Here is a 19,272-nt window from a genome sequence, read left to right as displayed (position 1 = left end):
TTAGCTTCCTCTGCACAATTACCTCTTCAGCGCCTCTTCCTTCATGCTTTCCTGGGCCTATTACTCAATCCTCCTACCTCTGTCCTGCCAGCCACCCTGAGAGCTCTACTTTACCCCCTTTCAGGTCATTTCAGAACATTCCAACTGCTTTTTCCTGTAAGTCGTTCCTTCTGTATGACCTGTTCTTTATTTCTTTCGTGTTTTTGCAAATGACTCTTTAGACTTCTACATTCAGAACAGAGAGGAAAAGCCAGCTCACCTTCATAATGTGCCAGGTGCTTTCCAATGTCCCCAGGTAATGCTCTCAACTCTTTTACAAGAGAGAAATGACTGAATGCGTGAGGAGGCCTGAGGCCCAAGGAAGGAGATTCCATAATTGTCCTGGGTTGCACGGCTGGTAAGGGACAGAACTTAGATTTAAACACAGAATCTGTATGATTCCAAAACTCCAGTGATCTTTCCATCCTACAGCACTGCCTCAGTGACTTTTTTTTTTACTATTATCACATGTGAATTTTTAAAATTTTGTTTATTTATTATTGGCTGTATGTGGGATCTTTGCTGGGGCTCGGGCTTAGTTATCCTGAGCACGTGCAATCCCTGACCAGGATTGAACCCACATCCCCTGCCTGTGGGTAATGCAGATTCTTAACCAGGGGACCACCAGGGAAGTCCCAACACAATTGAATTTTAAGTAAAAGTATCCAAAGATACATTGAAATTCTATCAATAGCCCTCTGAAAGACTCAGCGTGGTACTGTTTCAAACTACACGTAGGTGATCCCTTAGTAAACAATCTCTTAGAATCAAGAATTCTGGAAATGGAAAGGACCTGAGAAAGGACTCTTTATATTTGAGGCACCCAGAAACACACACAAATTTATTATACAGTAAAAGACACAGTAAAACAAAGTCAAATCTAAAAAAAATAGAGAAAATAATTTGCAACATATATGACAAGATAAAGTGACATTTCCAATGTACAAGGAGCTCCTATTAAGAAAATAATAACTCCAAACAAGCAAATAAATGAATAGGCATTTCATAGAAGAGTTAATTCAAGTCGCCAATAACCATATAAGGTGATGTTCATCTTCATCTATACTTGTGAACGGAGAAGGCAATGGCACCCCGCCCCAGTACTCTTGCCTGGAAAATCCCATGGACAGGGGAGACTGGAGGGCTGCAGTCCATGGGGTCGGTGAGGGTCCTACACGACTGAGCGACTTCACTTTCACTTTTCACTTTTATGCATTGGAGAAGGAAATGGTAACCCACTCCAGTGTTCTTGCCTGGAGAATCCCAGGGACGGGGGAGTCTGGTGGGCTGCTGTCTATGGGGTCGCACAGAGTCGGACACGACTGAAGCGACTTAGCAGTAGCAGCAGCATACTTGTGAAAATACAAAAGAAATGATGAACAGCCAGTTATCTGTCAGATTGACACAACTTTTAAAGAACAAGTCCAGGCTGGGAAAGACATAGGAATAAGTACTCTGTTCACTTGGGTTTCCATGATAGCTCAGTTGGTAAAGAATCTGCCTGTAGTGCAGGAGACCCCAGTTCGATTCCTGGGTTGGGAAGATCTGCTGGAGAAGGGATAGGGTACCCAGTTCGGTATTCTGGCCTGGAGAGTTCCATGTACCATAGAGTCCATGGAGTCACAAAGAGTCAGACACAACTGAGCAACTTTCACTCTGTTCACTGGCTATGAGATTTGTAGCTGATCTGTTCCTTCTCTGCTTGAATCTGGGCTGGCCTTCAGTGACTTGCTTGACAAATAGAAATACAGAAGAAGTGACTAAAAGAACTTGCAAACGATAGGTTGTAAAAAGACCTGCAATTCTCACCTGAGCCCTGAGACTGCCATATTGGCAACACCTCTATTTTGGAGATGACATTTTGGAGAAGAGGCTCTGAGAATACGTGGAGAGTCAGAGATGTCTGGCCAGCCCCCAACTGTGCATCCCCAGCTATGCAAGTCATCCCAGCTCTGGGTCCAAACACATGAGGAGCAAAAACTAAATCATGCCCCCTAAATGCAACTCAAATTGCAGATTCATACATAGGGTAATCAATTGGTGGTGTTGTTAGCCATTAAAAGTTGAAGTGGTTTGTAATACAGCAATGGATAACAAGAACAGGAATGAACTACCATTCAGTAAAGTAACCTGGTAATACAACTAAAATAAAAATATAATTCCCTTCAAACCAGAAATATCATTCCTTGGAGTCTATCCCAGGAAATCAAAGCACCAGTACATAGAATATATGAATAATAATATTTATTGCAGCATTTTTGTTGCAGAATTAAAAACAAACAAAAACTAGTGAAAAAAATGAAGGCCCATCACTAGTGGAATAGTGAATGTATGATAATACATGCTTAAAAAGGATTAGAGTTTTATCACTTTTCTTAGAGGGATTTCCACAAATTAAAAGAGAAAGGAAAATTCAGAAAAATAGGTAAAACATGATCAGATTTTTTTGTAACACAAAGAGTGAGGGGAAAGGCTCCCATATATATATATGTATATCCATACCATATTTCATTAAATCTAAAGTTGCAAGACATATAGCAATTTCAGCAATGTTAAAATTTGAAAAAGATAAAAGTGCATCTCAGATCTGATGTGATTCAGTATGTGTGTTTGTGTGTGTATGCATGCATGTGTTACACAGACTGAATAAAAGTGGAACGAGACATGCCAATTTGTGAACACAACTTGGAGGCCTGTGTTTGGGGTAAAGAATGAGAAAAGGAGTAGGGTGACAAACAAGAAAAAAAGGCTTAATTAAAAAAAAAACATGAAAATATTCCATTTATAAAAAATATGTGTTTACAAAGAAACTAAACTGAAAAAAATGGTTTATGTCTAAGATTAACTTGTGGGAATGCCCATGAAAAATGTCAGATTTAAAAAAGCGAATTATAGAGTGATAAACATAGTATGTTTATATTTGGCAAAAACAAAACACTTGCATATGATCATATCTTTGTGAACATTGTGGATATGCCAGTTTGGGCATGATTATTCTTTACATTGTCCCACTGTGACAAGCATTATTATTTTATGATTTTAAAAATAAATAAGGACTTCCCTGGTGGTCCAGTGGTTAAGAACCCGCCTTCCAATGCAGGGGGCATGTGGGTTCAATCCCTCGTCAGGATACTAAGATCCCACGTGCCATGGGGATTGTGCCACAGCTACTGAGCCTGTGAAAGATCCCGCATGCCTCAACGAAGACCCAGTGCAGCCAAATAAACAAATAAAAGTAAATAAACATTTTTTTTAAAAACTACATAAAATTAAAATGGATAAAAACTGATGGGGCAAAAATGACAAGTTACTCTAAAGCTAAAATTAATTTAATACTTTTATTTATGTTTCAAGTGTCCTTTTCAAAACTACCATTATTATTTCTGGCCCATAATGCTAATTCCCCAGTGAATGATTACAAAATTTAGCCAAGCAGTCCATGTGATTTGTGTATCTTATTGTCACCATTCCTGTCACCATAATCACTTGGTTCAAATATTCTTTAAAACTACCACTAATCATTCAAAAATTAAAGGTTTTAGTCACATTCTAGCACTGAAAAAAATTAATGTTATATTACAGTTAAGAAGAGATAAAGTAGAACTAAAGCAGTCTCCAAGCACATCTTAATTTGGGTGGGTTTCTCCCCCACCCCTGGGAGGTAACTAAAAGACCACCAGAACCAACATCAAGAGAACCCCATCACACACGTGGTGTGATTTCTAGCTCTACGTACCCATGAGGGTATCATTTCTCTCTCTGAGGCTCAGTTTTCTCATTTATAAAAGGGTGAAAATCCTCAAGGGTTGTTGCTGCTGCTGCTGCTGCTAAGTCGCTTCAGTCGTGTCCGACTCTGTGCGACCCCATAGACCGCAGCTCAACAGGCTCCTCTGCCCCTGGGATTCTCCAAGGCAAGAACACTGGAGTGGGTTGCCATTTCCTTCTCCAATGCATGAAAGTGAAAAGTGAAAGTGAAGTTGCTCAGTTGTGTCCGACTCTTCGCGACCCCATGGACTGCAGCCCACCAGGCTCCTCCGTCCATGGGATTTTCCATGCAAGAGTACTGGAGTGGGGTGCCATTGCCTTCTCCCAGAAGATGCTAAGAGGAACCCAACTCATAACACCAAAACTCTCCACAAAGCCTTTTGCCTTTAGAATTTTTCATAGCTGCTTGCTCTCTGAAGACTTTCAGATGCTAAAACCTTCTTATGTTTCCTCCCTCTCTCCCCTTAGATGCTGGCTCCCAGATGTGCCTGAAGAAGAATGATCTCAGCTCGCCTCTCTCCTCCTGAGCCTCAGGTAAGATGCTGTCCTATATTACTCTGGTTGCTGGACCCTAGAGGGAGCTCTCCCAGTCTCTCTGCCTGGGGGTGCCATCCCAGAATCTCAGCTGTCAGGCCAGCATGGTGTGGAGCACTCCTCTGAATTCCAAAGGCAAATGGGGTCTCAGTTCTCCTTCCTCTTAGACCCTCAAACTTTTCAGCCAGTTCCGTCTTTCCTCTGTCCTCCTTGGAGCTAATCCCTGAAGGGTGTCAGGCTCAGAGCTCTGCCTTCTCTCCCCATCCCACATCTAAGATTCTTGTCTAATCTGGACAGACAGGAGAAAATCATAGTCTGCTTCCTGCTTAAGCCAGGACCTCAGCTCTTGACATGGAAATCCAAGTAACCATTTACTCAAACCCCCTCCCCCGACTTTTTCTTTTCTTTTTTTTTTTTTTTTTTGCCTAAAAGCTGTTGTCTATACCATGAGCTCCCAAATTCCATTTTGACATTCAAAATACTGGCTTTCTTTTTAATTCAACACATATTTATTGGACACCAGGATGTGTTAGATTCTGTTCAACATATTAGATATGGAAAAATGAGCACGATAGAACACTTCCCTGGAGTTACATCCAGAGACACTGCCATTAAACTTTCTGTTTCTTCAGTACTAACAGTAACTTGAGGACACAGATGGTAACATGCCTTTGCCACCTGAGTGAGAGGCAACAGGAATTTTGTATGTGGGGTGAGGGAATGCATCATTTAAAACATCACCACACTATCACACCAGAAATACTTATTAAGCACCTATTCTTCTCCCTACCTCAACACCTAATCCGTCACCAGTGCTTCCTTTTTAACCTCACAAATGATTTCCAAATTTATCCTCTTTCTTTCCTGCTCAGTGATTGCCTCTACTTCAGCATCTTACTGATTCTATTCCTATCTACTCTTCCTTTTTCAACCTCCTCTTCCTCTGGTATATTCTATCCCAGCTGCAGTAAAGCTGTTCTCTTTTTAAATTTCTCAGACTCCTCTAGTGACCGACCATGAAGTCCAAAGTTTTCATTGTCAGCATGGCTCCTTAACAGTCTACCTTCTGTGTTCCATGATTCTGGTACCATATACCATTCCAAACACATTTCCTGCCATTTCCTCCTGCCCTTACAACCCATGTTGTTAATTTTCCATGCTCTTGTTCATGCTTGGAATACCCTTCATTTCTTTCTTATCTTGGAAAAATCCCACCAATCCTTTATGGCTAAACCACAATGTCATTTTCCACTGGAAGCTTTCCATGCCCCAGGAACAATGAATTGCTCTCTCCTCTCTGCTAGAATAACCATTCCTCATACTACTAGTTGGGTTCTTATCACAATGTGGTCCAGCTATTTGTTCATGCATCCATCTCCTCTCTAGATTATGGGATCCTGGAGAAAAGACTGTTTTATCCATTTCTGTAACTCCTCTAATATCTGGCATAATACCTGTCAAGTACAAGGTGCTAATTAATATTTGTTGCTAAACTCCAAAACTCAAGAGCTTTGTCACATACAACATATTTACATATATGCATAAGCTTTCATATATACCCACATGCACATATATTTTTATATATTTTGTATTTCGTCTAATTTTTAATATCTCTATATTTCTGTTGTGAATGTTCAGTAGCTGTTATTTCTGTGGAAATTTCTCATTAAATATAAAACATAAAATTCTCCTTTATTTTAAATGGACTAATATTCCATTCAAAGTCTTTTATAGTTCTGACAGTTCTGAAAACTTGACTGGTTCCTGCAAGCTTATTATTAATTCCATAACACTTTATATTCTGTACTATGCATTATATTTAGTACTCTGCTTAATTTCAATAAGATTGCCTACATGGTCAATAAGTTACAAGTGAAATGTATAAGTCAGCAGCAGGAACCTAGCAATGCCAAATCAAGTGATATGATGGTCTGAATTAAGTAATCAAATTCTGAAGTCTATTTCATGATCACTATATAACTACTCAGAGAGGAGCAATTAACTTTAGCTTTTTAGCTGTGAAACTAGAATGCAGTAATACCCAGGAGATTATTCTAGTCTTATTTCTCTTCTTTTTTTTTTTTTTCCCCCGCACTAGTCTGTGAAATAGTTTCACATGTAAAGACTTGAGATCCTCATTTAAAAGTAGAAACTACAATGGAGAAGTGGTTTCATGTGCTGAGTTAAAAACCTGATTTACCCCCCCCCATCACTGCATTTCCTTTCCGATAGCTGTAAGTTTGTTCTCAACGTCTGTTTCTGTTTCTGAACAGTCATTTTTTGAAGTGTGGAAATTCAAGCAAGTGTTGGCTTTGGATATCATTGTGAACAGCCTAAGGAAAGGACGACTGTGGCCAATGAGACAAAATGATGTGTAAAAACACTAATGGAAAGGAGGCCCAGAGGCAAGAAATGGACCCTTGTGGTTAAAACAGGAGGTCTCCATGAGGAATGTGGAATGTGGACCATGAGAGGTCGCCAGTGGCCAGGGAGTCATTGCGTTGGTGAAGAGGTCAGGGCATTTGTACAACAACATCCTAAACTCTCTTCTCCCCACCCATGACTGTCCTGCTTATCTTCCTGTTTTAATTTCATTGCCTGGAATCCCTTTTCTCTTACCATTTCAAGTAGTCCAAATTGAGTTTGGGTCTTACTCCTATTTAGCTATTTTTCCTATTTGAAGACTCATCGACTGAGCAACTTTCAAAGACAACTGAGTGACTTTCAAAGACCCATAGAAAATTCAGTCTAGTATCTGAAGGTGTCTGAAGGAAAAGTGTTAGTCACTCACTTGTGTCTGACTTTTTGTGACCCCATGGACTGTAGCCCGCCAGGCTCCTCTGTCCCTGAAATTCTCCAGGCAAGAATACTGGAATGGGTAGCCATTCCCTTCTCCAGGGGACTTCCTGACCCAGGGATCGAACCCGTGTCTCCTGCATCACAGGCAGATTCTTTACCATCTGAGCCACCAGGGGATGTTGTGCTACATAAATCTGAAGATAAAGAAAATATCTACTTTATTGTAAAATATGCACAACACAGTGCATTTCCAAGAGAGCTGACTTTAAACTAAGTCCTCACACTGAATATTTCATATATGTTCTGCAGCTTACATTGATTAAAGTATGTATTTACTTACTTATTCATTCAACAAATACTTGAGCATATAATATATACCAAGCAATACATTTAACCATCCATCTATGAAGATGGTTAATTAGACAGAGCTCCTGATATCAGAGACTTGGAATCAGCCACTAAAATGCTCTAGCAAACATCAAGAAACCTCTTTTAAGAGAGTTCTTTTTTTAAAGAGCAAAAAAAAAAAAAAAAAAAATAAGATATTAAAAAAAAAAACTGAAAAAGGGCTAAAAGATATAATAGAAAACTCATGGAGCAGAATTGTAAGGCAAAGGTAAAAATCAGAGAAGTTGAACACAGGTCAAGAGAAATAATCCAATGTGAACAACAGAGAGAAAAATGATTGCTAGAAAGGATCAGAGCCTTGGTGATATCATAAGGATAACAAAACAAGTTTTAGATGGGGACTTCTCTGTCAGTCCAGTGGTTAAGACTCTTCGCTTCCAATGCAGGGAGTACAAGTTCGATCCCTGGTCAGGGAACTAAAATCTCACAAGCTATTGCTACTGCTGCTGCTGCTGCTAAGTTGCTTCAGTCGTGTCCAACTCTGTGCGACCCCATAGACGGCAGCCCACCAGGCTCCTCCATCCCTGGGATTCTCCAGGCAAGAACACTGGAGTGGGTTGCCATTTCCTTCTTCAATGCATGAAAGTGAAAAATGAAAGGGAATTCGCTCAGTCATATCCAACTCTCAGCGACCACATGGACTGCAGCCTACCAGGCTCCTCCATCCCTGGGATTTTCCAGGCAAGAGTACTGGAGTGGGGTGCCATTGCCTTCACAAGCTACGAGGCCAACACAAACAAATCACCACTACCAACAACAACAATAACAACAAAAGATAGGTCTTAGATCTAAATCAGGAGTGTCCCAGAATTGTGGTCACAATGGGTCTTTTCCTCTCCAGGTGCAGCCCTGAGGTGGAGGTTCCTGCTTCTTCGGGCCTGGAAGAAGGTCAGTTTTTGAATTAGAAGTTTCATCAGCTTGCCCACCCCAACCCTTGCCTTCTCCTCTCTGCATACATTTCTCTTCTTCCACTGAAATCGCACTCATTTCCTTCCTATTATCCACCTGCCCCAGAATCTCATAATCAAACATTTGGCACAATGTTTGCACTTCATGTTAAAGGTATCCCTGCATGCCTGCTAAGTCACTTCAGTTATATCTGATTCTTTTGTGACCCTATGGACCATAGCCTGCCAGAATCCTCTGTCCATGGGATTCTCCAGGCCAGAATACTGGAATGGGTTGCCATGCCCTCCTCCAAGGGATCTTCCCAACCAAGGAATCAAACCCAAATCTCTTATGTCTCCTGCACTGGCAGGCAGGTCTTTACCACTAGCGCCGCCAGGGAAGCCTGAAGGTATCCCTGCTGCTGCTGCTGCTAAGTCACTTTAGTCGTGTCTGACTCTGTGCAACCCCATAGATGGCAGCTCACCAGGCTCCGCCATCCCTGGGATTCTCCAAGCAAGAACACTGGAGTGGGTTGCCATTTCCTTCTCCAATGCATGAAAGTGAAAAGTGAAAGTGAAGTCGCTCAGTCGAGTCCGACTCTTAGCGACCCCATGGACTACAGCCTACCAGGCTCCTCAGTCCATGGGATTTTCCAGGCAAGAGTACTGGAGGGGGGTGCCATTGCCTTCTCTGGAAGGTATCCCTAAAGATGTGCAAAAGTCCTGATTTTTTTCCATGAAGTCTGAAACCCAGAATGGAGCTGGAGTATCCTGGCGGCCTCCCACTGTGCAGGAGGTGGGTTAGTGATCTTTCCTCTGAAGTCCTTTTATGAAATGCATGTGATTTCACCACACATCTTCCCAGCAAGACTCCCCGCTGGAGATCCCCATAGAGACCCCTGAGTTTCTCCAGGGACTGAAGCCAGCTCCCTTGGTAGGTCACATCCCTAGTTCTAGAAATTCTTCCCCAATAGCTGATGGTAAACTGTCTTCTCTCCTGGTGGCTCCTGTGTTGTGCATCTCTGGGGTACATGCATGTGGCAAGCTTTGGAGGTTTGCTCTACTTCAGGCTTTACAATGGCCATATGGAGCAAAGCCCCCACGAGGTTTGAACTCACTTGTGATCTCCCAGACTATGACATCAACAGCCAAACCATCTAACCATCTTGTAGTGACCAGGAACAATCCAGAGCCATAGTGATCAGGGTTTATCTGTCATTTTTAAAATATAAACTAGAAATTATGCTCTGATCCTAATCTTAAAGAAAATCAGCACTGAACATTTATTGGAAGGACTGATGCTAAAGCTGAAGCTCCAGTACTTTGGACCAACCTGATGTGAAGAGCTGACTTACTGGAAAAGACCTTGATGCTGGGAAAGATTGAGGGCAAAAGGAGAAGAGGGCAGCAGAGAATGAGATGGTTGGATGGCATCACTGACTCAATGGACATGAATTTGAGCAAACTCTGGGAGATAGTAGAGAGGAGAGGAGCCTGGCATGCTGTAGTCCACGGGGTCACAAAGAGTCAGACACAACTTAGCGACTGAACAACAACCTAAAACTTGGATTGGGCTTCCCAGATAGCGCTTAGTGGTAAAGAACCTGCCTGCCAACACAGCAGACACAGGACACGTGGGTTCAATCCCTGGATTTGAAAGATCCCCTGGAGGAGGAAATGGCAACCCACTCCAGTGTTCTTGCCTGGAGAATTCCATGGACAGATGAGCCTGGAGGGCTACAGTCCATAGGGTGGCAAGGAGTCGGACACAACTGAAGAGACTTAGCATGCACATCAGTTACTAACACGTTTACCTAGGCTTAGACAACACCATTCAAAGCACACAAATCATTACAGCAATTGCACAAGAGCTCACCTTAAGCCGCCCGGCCTTCTCACTAACACATCTGGGAATTTGGCTCTCAGCCTCCCTCCTAGTCCTTCCCCCACCTTGTAGGGGTCAGTCTGACTTTGAACTCAAGAATGTATCCTCCCCTTCTCGCCTCCTTCACTCCAGCCTTAATATCTTGTATGGGCCCTCCTTCAATTGCACGTTCCCAAATGAATCGCCATAGTATAGAATATATGTGTGCATTTAGCTTCCTCTGCACAATTACCTCTTCAGCGCCTCTTCCTTCATGCTTTCCTGGGCCTATTACTCAATCCTCCTACCTCTGTCCTGCCAGCCACCCTGAGAGCTCTACTTTACCCCCTTTCAGGTCATTTCAGAACATTCCAACTGCTTTTTCCTGTAAGTCGTTCCTTCTGTATGACCTGTTCTTTATTTCTTTCGTGTTTTTGCAAATGACTCTTTAGACTTCTACATTCAGAACAGAGAGGAAAAGCCAGCTCACCTTCATAATGTGCCAGGTGCTTTCCAATGTCCCCAGGTAATGCTCTCAACTCTTTTACAAGAGAGAAATGACTGAATGCGTGAGGAGGCCTGAGGCCCAAGGAAGGAGATTCCATAATTGTCCTGGGTTGCACGGCTGGTAAGGGACAGAACTTAGATTTAAACACAGAATCTGTATGATTCCAAAACTCCAGTGATCTTTCCATCCTACAGCACTGCCTCAGTGACTTTTTTTTTTTACTATTATCACATGTGAATTTTTAAAATTTTGTTTATTTATTATTGGCTGTATGTGGGATCTTTGCTGGGGCTCGGGCTTAGTTATCCTGAGCACGTGCAATCCCTGACCAGGATTGAACCCACATCCCCTGCCTGTGGGTAATGCAGATTCTTAACCAGGGGACCACCAGGGAAGTCCCAACACAATTGAATTTTAAGTAAAAGTATCCAAAGATACATTGAAATTCTATCAATAGCCCTCTGAAAGACTCAGCGTGGTACTGTTTCAAACTACACGTAGGTGATCCCTTAGTAAACAATCTCTTAGAATCAAGAATTCTGGAAATGGAAAGGACCTGAGAAAGGACTCTTTATATTTGAGGCACCCAGAAACACACACAAATTTATTATACAGTAAAAGACACAGTAAAACAAAGTCAAATCTAAAAAAAATAGAGAAAATAATTTGCAACATATATGACAAGATAAAGTGACATTTCCAATGTACAAGGAGCTCCTATTAAGAAAATAATAACTCCAAACAAGCAAATAAATGAATAGGCATTTCATAGAAGAGTTAATTCAAGTCGCCAATAACCATATAAGGTGATGTTCATCTTCATCTATACTTGTGAACGGAGAAGGCAATGGCACCCCGCCCCAGTACTCTTGCCTGGAAAATCCCATGGACAGGGGAGACTGGAGGGCTGCAGTCCATGGGGTCGGTGAGGGTCCTACACGACTGAGCGACTTCACTTTCACTTTTCACTTTTATGCATTGGAGAAGGAAATGGTAACCCACTCCAGTGTTCTTGCCTGGAGAATCCCAGGGACGGGGGAGTCTGGTGGGCTGCTGTCTATGGGGTCGCACAGAGTCGGACACGACTGAAGCGACTTAGCAGTAGCAGCAGCATACTTGTGAAAATACAAAAGAAATGATGAACAGCCAGTTATCTGTCAGATTGACACAACTTTTAAAGAACAAGTCCAGGCTGGGAAAGACATAGGAATAAGTACTCTGTTCACTTGGGTTTCCATGATAGCTCAGTTGGTAAAGAATCTGCCTGTAGTGCAGGAGACCCCAGTTCGATTCCTGGGTTGGGAAGATCTGCTGGAGAAGGGATAGGGTACCCAGTTCGGTATTCTGGCCTGGAGAGTTCCATGTACCATAGAGTCCATGGAGTCACAAAGAGTCAGACACAACTGAGCAACTTTCACTCTGTTCACTGGCTATGAGATTTGTAGCTGATCTGTTCCTTCTCTGCTTGAATCTGGGCTGGCCTTCAGTGACTTGCTTGACAAATAGAAATACAGAAGAAGTGACTAAAAGAACTTGCAAACGATAGGTTGTAAAAAGACCTGCAATTCTCACCTGAGCCCTGAGACTGCCATATTGGCAACACCTCTATTTTGGAGATGACATTTTGGAGAAGAGGCTCTGAGAATACGTGGAGAGTCAGAGATGTCTGGCCAGCCCCCAACTGTGCATCCCCAGCTATGCAAGTCATCCCAGCTCTGGGTCCAAACACATGAGGAGCAAAAACTAAATCATGCCCCCTAAATGCAACTCAAATTGCAGATTCATACATAGGGTAATCAATTGGTGGTGTTGTTAGCCATTAAAAGTTGAAGTGGTTTGTAATACAGCAATGGATAACAAGAACAGGAATGAACTACCATTCAGTAAAGTAACCTGGTAATACAACTAAAATAAAAATATAATTCCCTTCAAACCAGAAATATCATTCCTTGGAGTCTATCCCAGGAAATCAAAGCACCAGTACATAGAATATATGAATAATAATATTTATTGCAGCATTTTTGTTGCAGAATTAAAAACAAACAAAAACTAGTGAAAAAAATGAAGGCCCATCACTAGTGGAATAGTGAATGTATGATAATACATGCTTAAAAAGGATTAGAGTTTTATCACTTTTCTTAGAGGGATTTCCACAAATTAAAAGAGAAAGGAAAATTCAGAAAAATAGGTAAAACATGATCAGATTTTTTTGTAACACAAAGAGTGAGGGGAAAGGCTCCCATATATATATATGTATATCCATACCATATTTCATTAAATCTAAAGTTGCAAGACATATAGCAATTTCAGCAATGTTAAAATTTGAAAAAGATAAAAGTGCATCTCAGATCTGATGTGATTCAGTATGTGTGTTTGTGTGTGTATGCATGCATGTGTTACACAGACTGAATAAAAGTGGAACGAGACATGCCAATTTGTGAACACAACTTGGAGGCCTGTGTTTGGGGTAAAGAATGAGAAAAGGAGTAGGGTGACAAACAAGAAAAAAAGGCTTAATTAAAAAAAAAACATGAAAATATTCCATTTATAAAAAATATGTGTTTACAAAGAAACTAAACTGAAAAAAATGGTTTATGTCTAAGATTAACTTGTGGGAATGCCCATGAAAAATGTCAGATTTAAAAAAGCGAATTATAGAGTGATAAACATAGTATGTTTATATTTTGGCAAAAACAAAACACTTGCATATGATCATATCTTTGTGAACATTGTGGATATGCCAGTTTGGGCATGATTATTCTTTACATTGTCCCACTGTGACAAGCATTATTATTTTATGATTTTAAAAATAAAATAAGGACTTCCCTGGTGGTCCAGTGGTTAAGAACCCGCCTTCCAATGCAGGGGGCATGTGGGTTCAATCCCTCGTCAGGATACTAAGATCCCACGTGCCATGGGGATTGTGCCACAGCTACTGAGCCTGTGAAAGATCCCGCATGCCTCAACGAAGACCCAGTGCAGCCAAATAAACAAATAAAAGTAAATAAACATTTTTTTAAAAAACTACATAAAATTAAAATGGATAAAAACTGATGGGGCAAAAATGACAAGTTACTCTAAAGCTAAAATTAATTTAATACTTTTATTTATGTTTCAAGTGTCCTTTTCAAAACTACCATTATTATTTCTGGCCCATAATGCTAATTCCCCAGTGAATGATTACAAAATTTAGCCAAGCAGTCCATGTGATTTGTGTATCTTATTGTCACCATTCCTGTCACCATAATCACTTGGTTCAAATATTCTTTAAAACTACCACTAATCATTCAAAAATTAAAGGTTTTAGTCACATTCTAGCACTGAAAAAAATTAATGTTATATTACAGTTAAGAAGAGATAAAGTAGAACTAAAGCAGTCTCCAAGCACATCTTAATTTGGGTGGGTTTCTCCCCCCACCCCTGGGAGGTAACTAAAAGACCACCAGAACCAACATCAAGAGAACCCCATCACACACGTGGTGTGATTTCTAGCTCTACGTACCCATGAGGGTATCATTTCTCTCTCTGAGGCTCAGTTTTCTCATTTATAAAAGGGTGAAAATCCTCAAGGGTTGTTGCTGCTGCTGCTGCTGCTAAGTCGCTTCAGTCGTGTCCGACTCTGTGCGACCCCATAGACCGCAGCTCAACAGGCTCCTCTGCCCCTGGGATTCTCCAAGGCAAGAACACTGGAGTGGGTTGCCATTTCCTTCTCCAATGCATGAAAGTGAAAAGTGAAAGTGAAGTTGCTCAGTTGTGTCCGACTCTTCGCGACCCCATGGACTGCAGCCCACCAGGCTCCTCCGTCCATGGGATTTTCCAGGCAAGAGTACTGGAGTGGGGTGCCCCTGCCTTCTCCGTAAGGATTGTTAGGAAACCTAAATGAGAGAATGTGGTTGAAAAAAATCTAAATTATGACTGCCATGTAAGAATATGTGCTACATTCCAAGCGTCGTCATAAAGATGCAATGGAAAGAGAAAAGGAGTGAGGATCAGAAACTAAAGGTTTTTTCTCTCCATCACCGTAGCTGAGTGCTTATGGCCATTCCAGATCACCACTCGTGGTCTTAATTTTTTCAGCTGTCCAATAAGCTGATGACAAGGTCTAATGACCTTTTCCAGTGCTTTATTTCTAACATTTAAAGAAAAAAAAAACTCAATAGTTAATATTAGAAAACTTTTTATAAATTTATTAATTTGTATGTCTTTTGGGGAAGAGAAGAATTCTTAAATTCTTTACTCAGCCCCCTAAAACTAAAATGGTTTACCTGGTGGCTCAGATGGGAAAGAATCTGCCTGCAATGTGGGACACCTGGGTTCTATCCCCAGGCTGGAAAGATCCCCTGAAGTAGGGAATGGCTGCTGCTGCTGCTGCTAAGTCACTTCAGTACCCACTCCAATATTCTTGCCTGGAGAATTCAATGGACAGAAGAGCCTGGTGGGCTATAGTCCATGGTGTCGAAAGGAGTCGGACATGACTGACCAATTAACACTTTCACTAAAGCTAAATATTATCTTAACTGAATGTACTTCAGGTATATTTAGTCACCAAAACCTTTTCTGTGTTACTCAATGATAATGAAAAGGATTTCACAAGGTTCAGATAACAAATGAAGACAAATGCTTCTATAATCCTCTTTCCATAAAAGTACACAATCTTCATTTATCTTCAGGGATGACATCTGTTCCTTTAAAAATATTTCCTTTATTAGATGCGCTTTAGTGTCTGACTGTGCCTCTTCACGACTCTTACATCTATTATAGACTGTCCAGCCCTCAAATCTCTCAACTGAGACTCAGATGTGCTGACTCCCTGCATTCTTCCAGCTGATTGATGGACTTCTTTCTAATGGAGCTGCCGAAAGAGCAAAATGCACAAATTGTACTTTGCCCCTATTATGACTCTGGTCCAATACAATTCTTGTCAACTACCGTATTTCACTTCTGCCTCTGCTCTCTGAAATGCGTGATTTATTTTATAATTAATAAGGTTTCTAAATGAAATAAATGAAAATAAATATAAATGAATATAAATGATTCAAGCTAATTTTTGAGTCTTTTTGTCTCATGTTTAACTCATTCAACATCTCTCTTGCCAGTTTTCAAGATAGCATTCATCTGCCAAAAATAGCCCATGTCTCAGACTAGATACGGCTGTGATGGTTAATTTGATATGTCAACTTGATTGGGCCAAAAGGTGCCCCAGGTATTTGGTCAAATAAGCTGAGTGTATCAGTGACGAGGTTTCTACTTGAGATTAATATTTGTATTGGCAGACTAAATGAAGTGGCTTTTTTTTTTTTTAATTTTGAAAGTCACTCAGTCGTGTCTGACCCTTTGTGACCCCATGAACTATACAGCCCATGGAATTCTCCAGGCCAGAATACTGGAGTGGGTAGCCATTCCCTTCTTCAGAGGATCTTCCCAACCCATGGATTGAACCCAGGTGTCCCACGTTGCAGGCAGATTGTTTACCAGCTGAGCCACAAGGGAAGCTCCATGCCCGCGGAGGGGGTGGGACCTTCCAATCCACAGATCCTAGAGAAAAACAAACAAGCTGAGTAAGAGTGAATTTCAGAACCTGTCAAAACCTGGCGGGTTGGAAGCTGAGGCTGAGTACAGCTCAAACTCACACTGGTACTGAAACCACATATTTAATACTGAAGAGTATTTTTTAAGCAAAGGAAAATTCCTTGAAGTATTATTCCTCATAGCGCACACCTTTTGCTGCTTCGGTTAGGCCCGCAATGCTAAAACAGTGTTACAACACTGTCATCTCCTAACACATGCCTGGTCTATCCCCCCAGCAACCTCCCCAGCACCTTTCCTGACTGCCTCCCCACCCCCACCCCCACCCCCATACTTTGCACTTTGCCACTCTCTCCCCTCTTCCAAGACCAGCTGCAATGCTTTTGCTTTATGAACCCGGCTTCTCCGCCCACTCACCCATGGTAAATTCTCCCAGCTTGTTGGTTGTAAGGTTTTCTATCTTTGCATTAGGGATTGTCAGAGGGGAGTTTAGGGGCTGCTTCTGTCACCTGGAGCCTATCCATCCCAAAACCCCCATCCCCATCGGACCACTCAAAGCGCTCCTGCCAGGAACAAGCCGGCCAAGCCTGCGCAGTGTCTGCTCTGTTCCTCCGGAGGCGCCCAGAGACTGCTCCTACTGGTCCCAGGCTGCGGAGGCATTCCTCCCCAACCCCACTCCCACTCCCCATCTCAGCCCCACTCCCGTCCCTCACCCAGCGATGATCAGCTAGCCAGGAGCCTCTCCTCTCTCACTTTACCACTGCCTTCTCTGGGGCTTCCCTTGACACGTTGTGTCCAACTGGCTTCAGTCGTGTCTTTATGACCCCATGGACTATAGCCTGCCAGGCTCCTCTGTTCATGGGATTTTTATTTTGTAGTTAAAAGAAATGACTTCCCTGAAAAAAAAAAAAAATCTGCCTACAATGCGGGAGACCCAGGTTTGATCCCTGGGTAGGAAAGATCCCCTGGAAGGGGCTACTTGCAATCCACTCCAGTATTCTTGCCAGAAAATCCTATGGACATAGAAGCCTGTCTGGCTACAGTCCACGGGGTCTCAAAGAGTGAGACAGGACTGAACGACTAACACACACACACACAAACACACAAAGAAATTTAAAATAGTTTTGCATTAATCTTATCAACATAGTTCAATCCAGGTTGTGTGTGTATACATAGGGCGCACACATAGATATGTGTACAGTATACCCAGTAGCCAAGAGATTAGTGTGTTTATTATCCCTATTAACAGTAGACAGAATATGGTCATTCTTTTTTTCAAGTTGAATTGGATTTGCTTAACTTCTGAACTTCCTTCCTTTACATCATCTTTAAAAAAAAAAAAAGTATTTGTCTACACTGGGTTCCAGTTGTAGCATTCAGGATCTTCGGCTTTCACTGGGGGCAAGTGGGATCTTTAGCCGAAGTGTGCAAACTCTTAGTTGTGGCATGTGGGATCCAGTTTCCTGACTAGGGATCCAACCAGGGCCCCTTATATGGAGAGTGCTGAGTCTCAGACACTGGACCACCAGGGAAGCCCTTGCATCATCCTTCTGAACACAACTATTACCATTTTTTTCCTGGACTAATCGTATCCAGTCATTAGACTTAAGTTGTGTCTTTTTCAGTTTTCTTTCCTGCTTTATTATCAAGCTTTGGAGTCTTTTCAGATTTTAGATCTCTGTTTGCTTTGTAATTATTCCCAACTCAGTTTCACTATTTGCAAAATAACTCAAAACCTAAAAAGCCCTCTGTGTTCAGGACTCTAAACTTGTTCCCTAAAACTTACCAAAGAAGACTTAGAAGCATCCAGGAAGTTATTTATTTTTCTTTACCCTCATTCCACTTGACTGTGTCAAAGATGGAATGAAGAATGACAGCAAATCTACTCATAAAACGAGCTGAAAATTCAGATACTGTGAATTCTGGCTCTGGCTTTGATGTTCACATATTTATAACCCCAGGAAAGTTATTTAAGCTTTTTCTCTGGTGTATGACACATTTGTCAAATCATATAGGATTTATGATAAATGTCATGTGTGATATATGACAGATACTGAAAACTAAGCATGGGCTTATCTGTTGAGCAGGATAGAACAATTAGCAAATTCATTTATTACAACAGTAGTTTGAAAATTCCAAAGATGAACAGAATCATCTTTTTTGACCTTTAAAAAATTCAGATAGTTACAGTCCATCCCAAATTGGCTGTAGTTGTTGTTGTTGTTTTGTTTTTAAAGATGTATTTTATTTTATTTTCTGGCTGTGGTGGGTCTTCTTTGCTGCCTGCTCACTTCAGTTTCAGTGAGCGGGGCTACTCTTTGTCAAGGACCACAGGCTCTAGGTGCGTGGGCTTTGGTAATTATGCTTCATGAGCCCTAGAGCATGGGCTCAGTAGCTGTGGTGCACGGGCTTACTTGCTCCACGGCATGTGTTATCCTCCCCGGCCAGAGATCAAACCACTGTCCCCTGCATTGCAAGGCAGATTCCTAACCACTGGGCCAAAAGGGAAGCCCCATATTTGTATTTAAGGAGGTCTCCTCACATAGAAGGCAATGGCACCCTACTCCAGTATTCTTGCTTGGAAAATCCCATGGATGGAGCAGCCTGGTAAGCTGCAGTCCATGGGGTCACTGAGTTGGACATGAAGAAGAGAAGCAAAAAGCAAAGGAGAAAAGGAAAGATATAAGCATGTGAATGCAGAGTTCTAAAGAATAGCAAGGAGAGATAAGAAAGCCTTCTTCAGCGATCAATGCAAAGAAATAGAGGAAAACAACAGAATGGGAAAGACTAGAGATCTCTTCAAGAAAATTAGAGATACCAAGGGAACATTTCATGCAAAGATGGGCTCGATAAAGGACAGAAATGGTATGGACCTAACAGAAGCAGAAGATATTAACAAGAGGTGGCAAGAATTCACAGAAGAACTGTACAAAAAAGATCTT

At 41.7% G+C, this 19,272-nt stretch overlaps 1 long non-coding RNA gene across 1 annotated transcript; it reads left to right on the top strand.

Annotated features, from left to right (window-relative positions):
- The first annotated feature begins 6,601 nt into the window (after positions 1-6,601).
- On the top strand, positions 6,602-15,834 carry LOC123464602. The gene is made up of 3 exons (XR_006639630.1): positions 6,602-6,850; positions 8,387-8,433; positions 15,566-15,834. It is a non-coding gene; the product is annotated as an uncharacterized LOC123464602 (long non-coding RNA).
- The last annotated feature ends 3,438 nt before the right edge of the window (positions 15,835-19,272 follow it).

Source organism: Bubalus bubalis, chromosome 10, assembly GCF_019923935.1.
Source record: "Bubalus bubalis isolate 160015118507 breed Murrah chromosome 10, NDDB_SH_1, whole genome shotgun sequence".
Taxonomy (NCBI): Eukaryota; Metazoa; Chordata; class Mammalia; order Artiodactyla; family Bovidae; genus Bubalus; species Bubalus bubalis.
The sequence above is the reverse complement of the archived record's forward strand: the minus strand, read 5'-3'. Positions and strand labels throughout refer to the sequence as shown.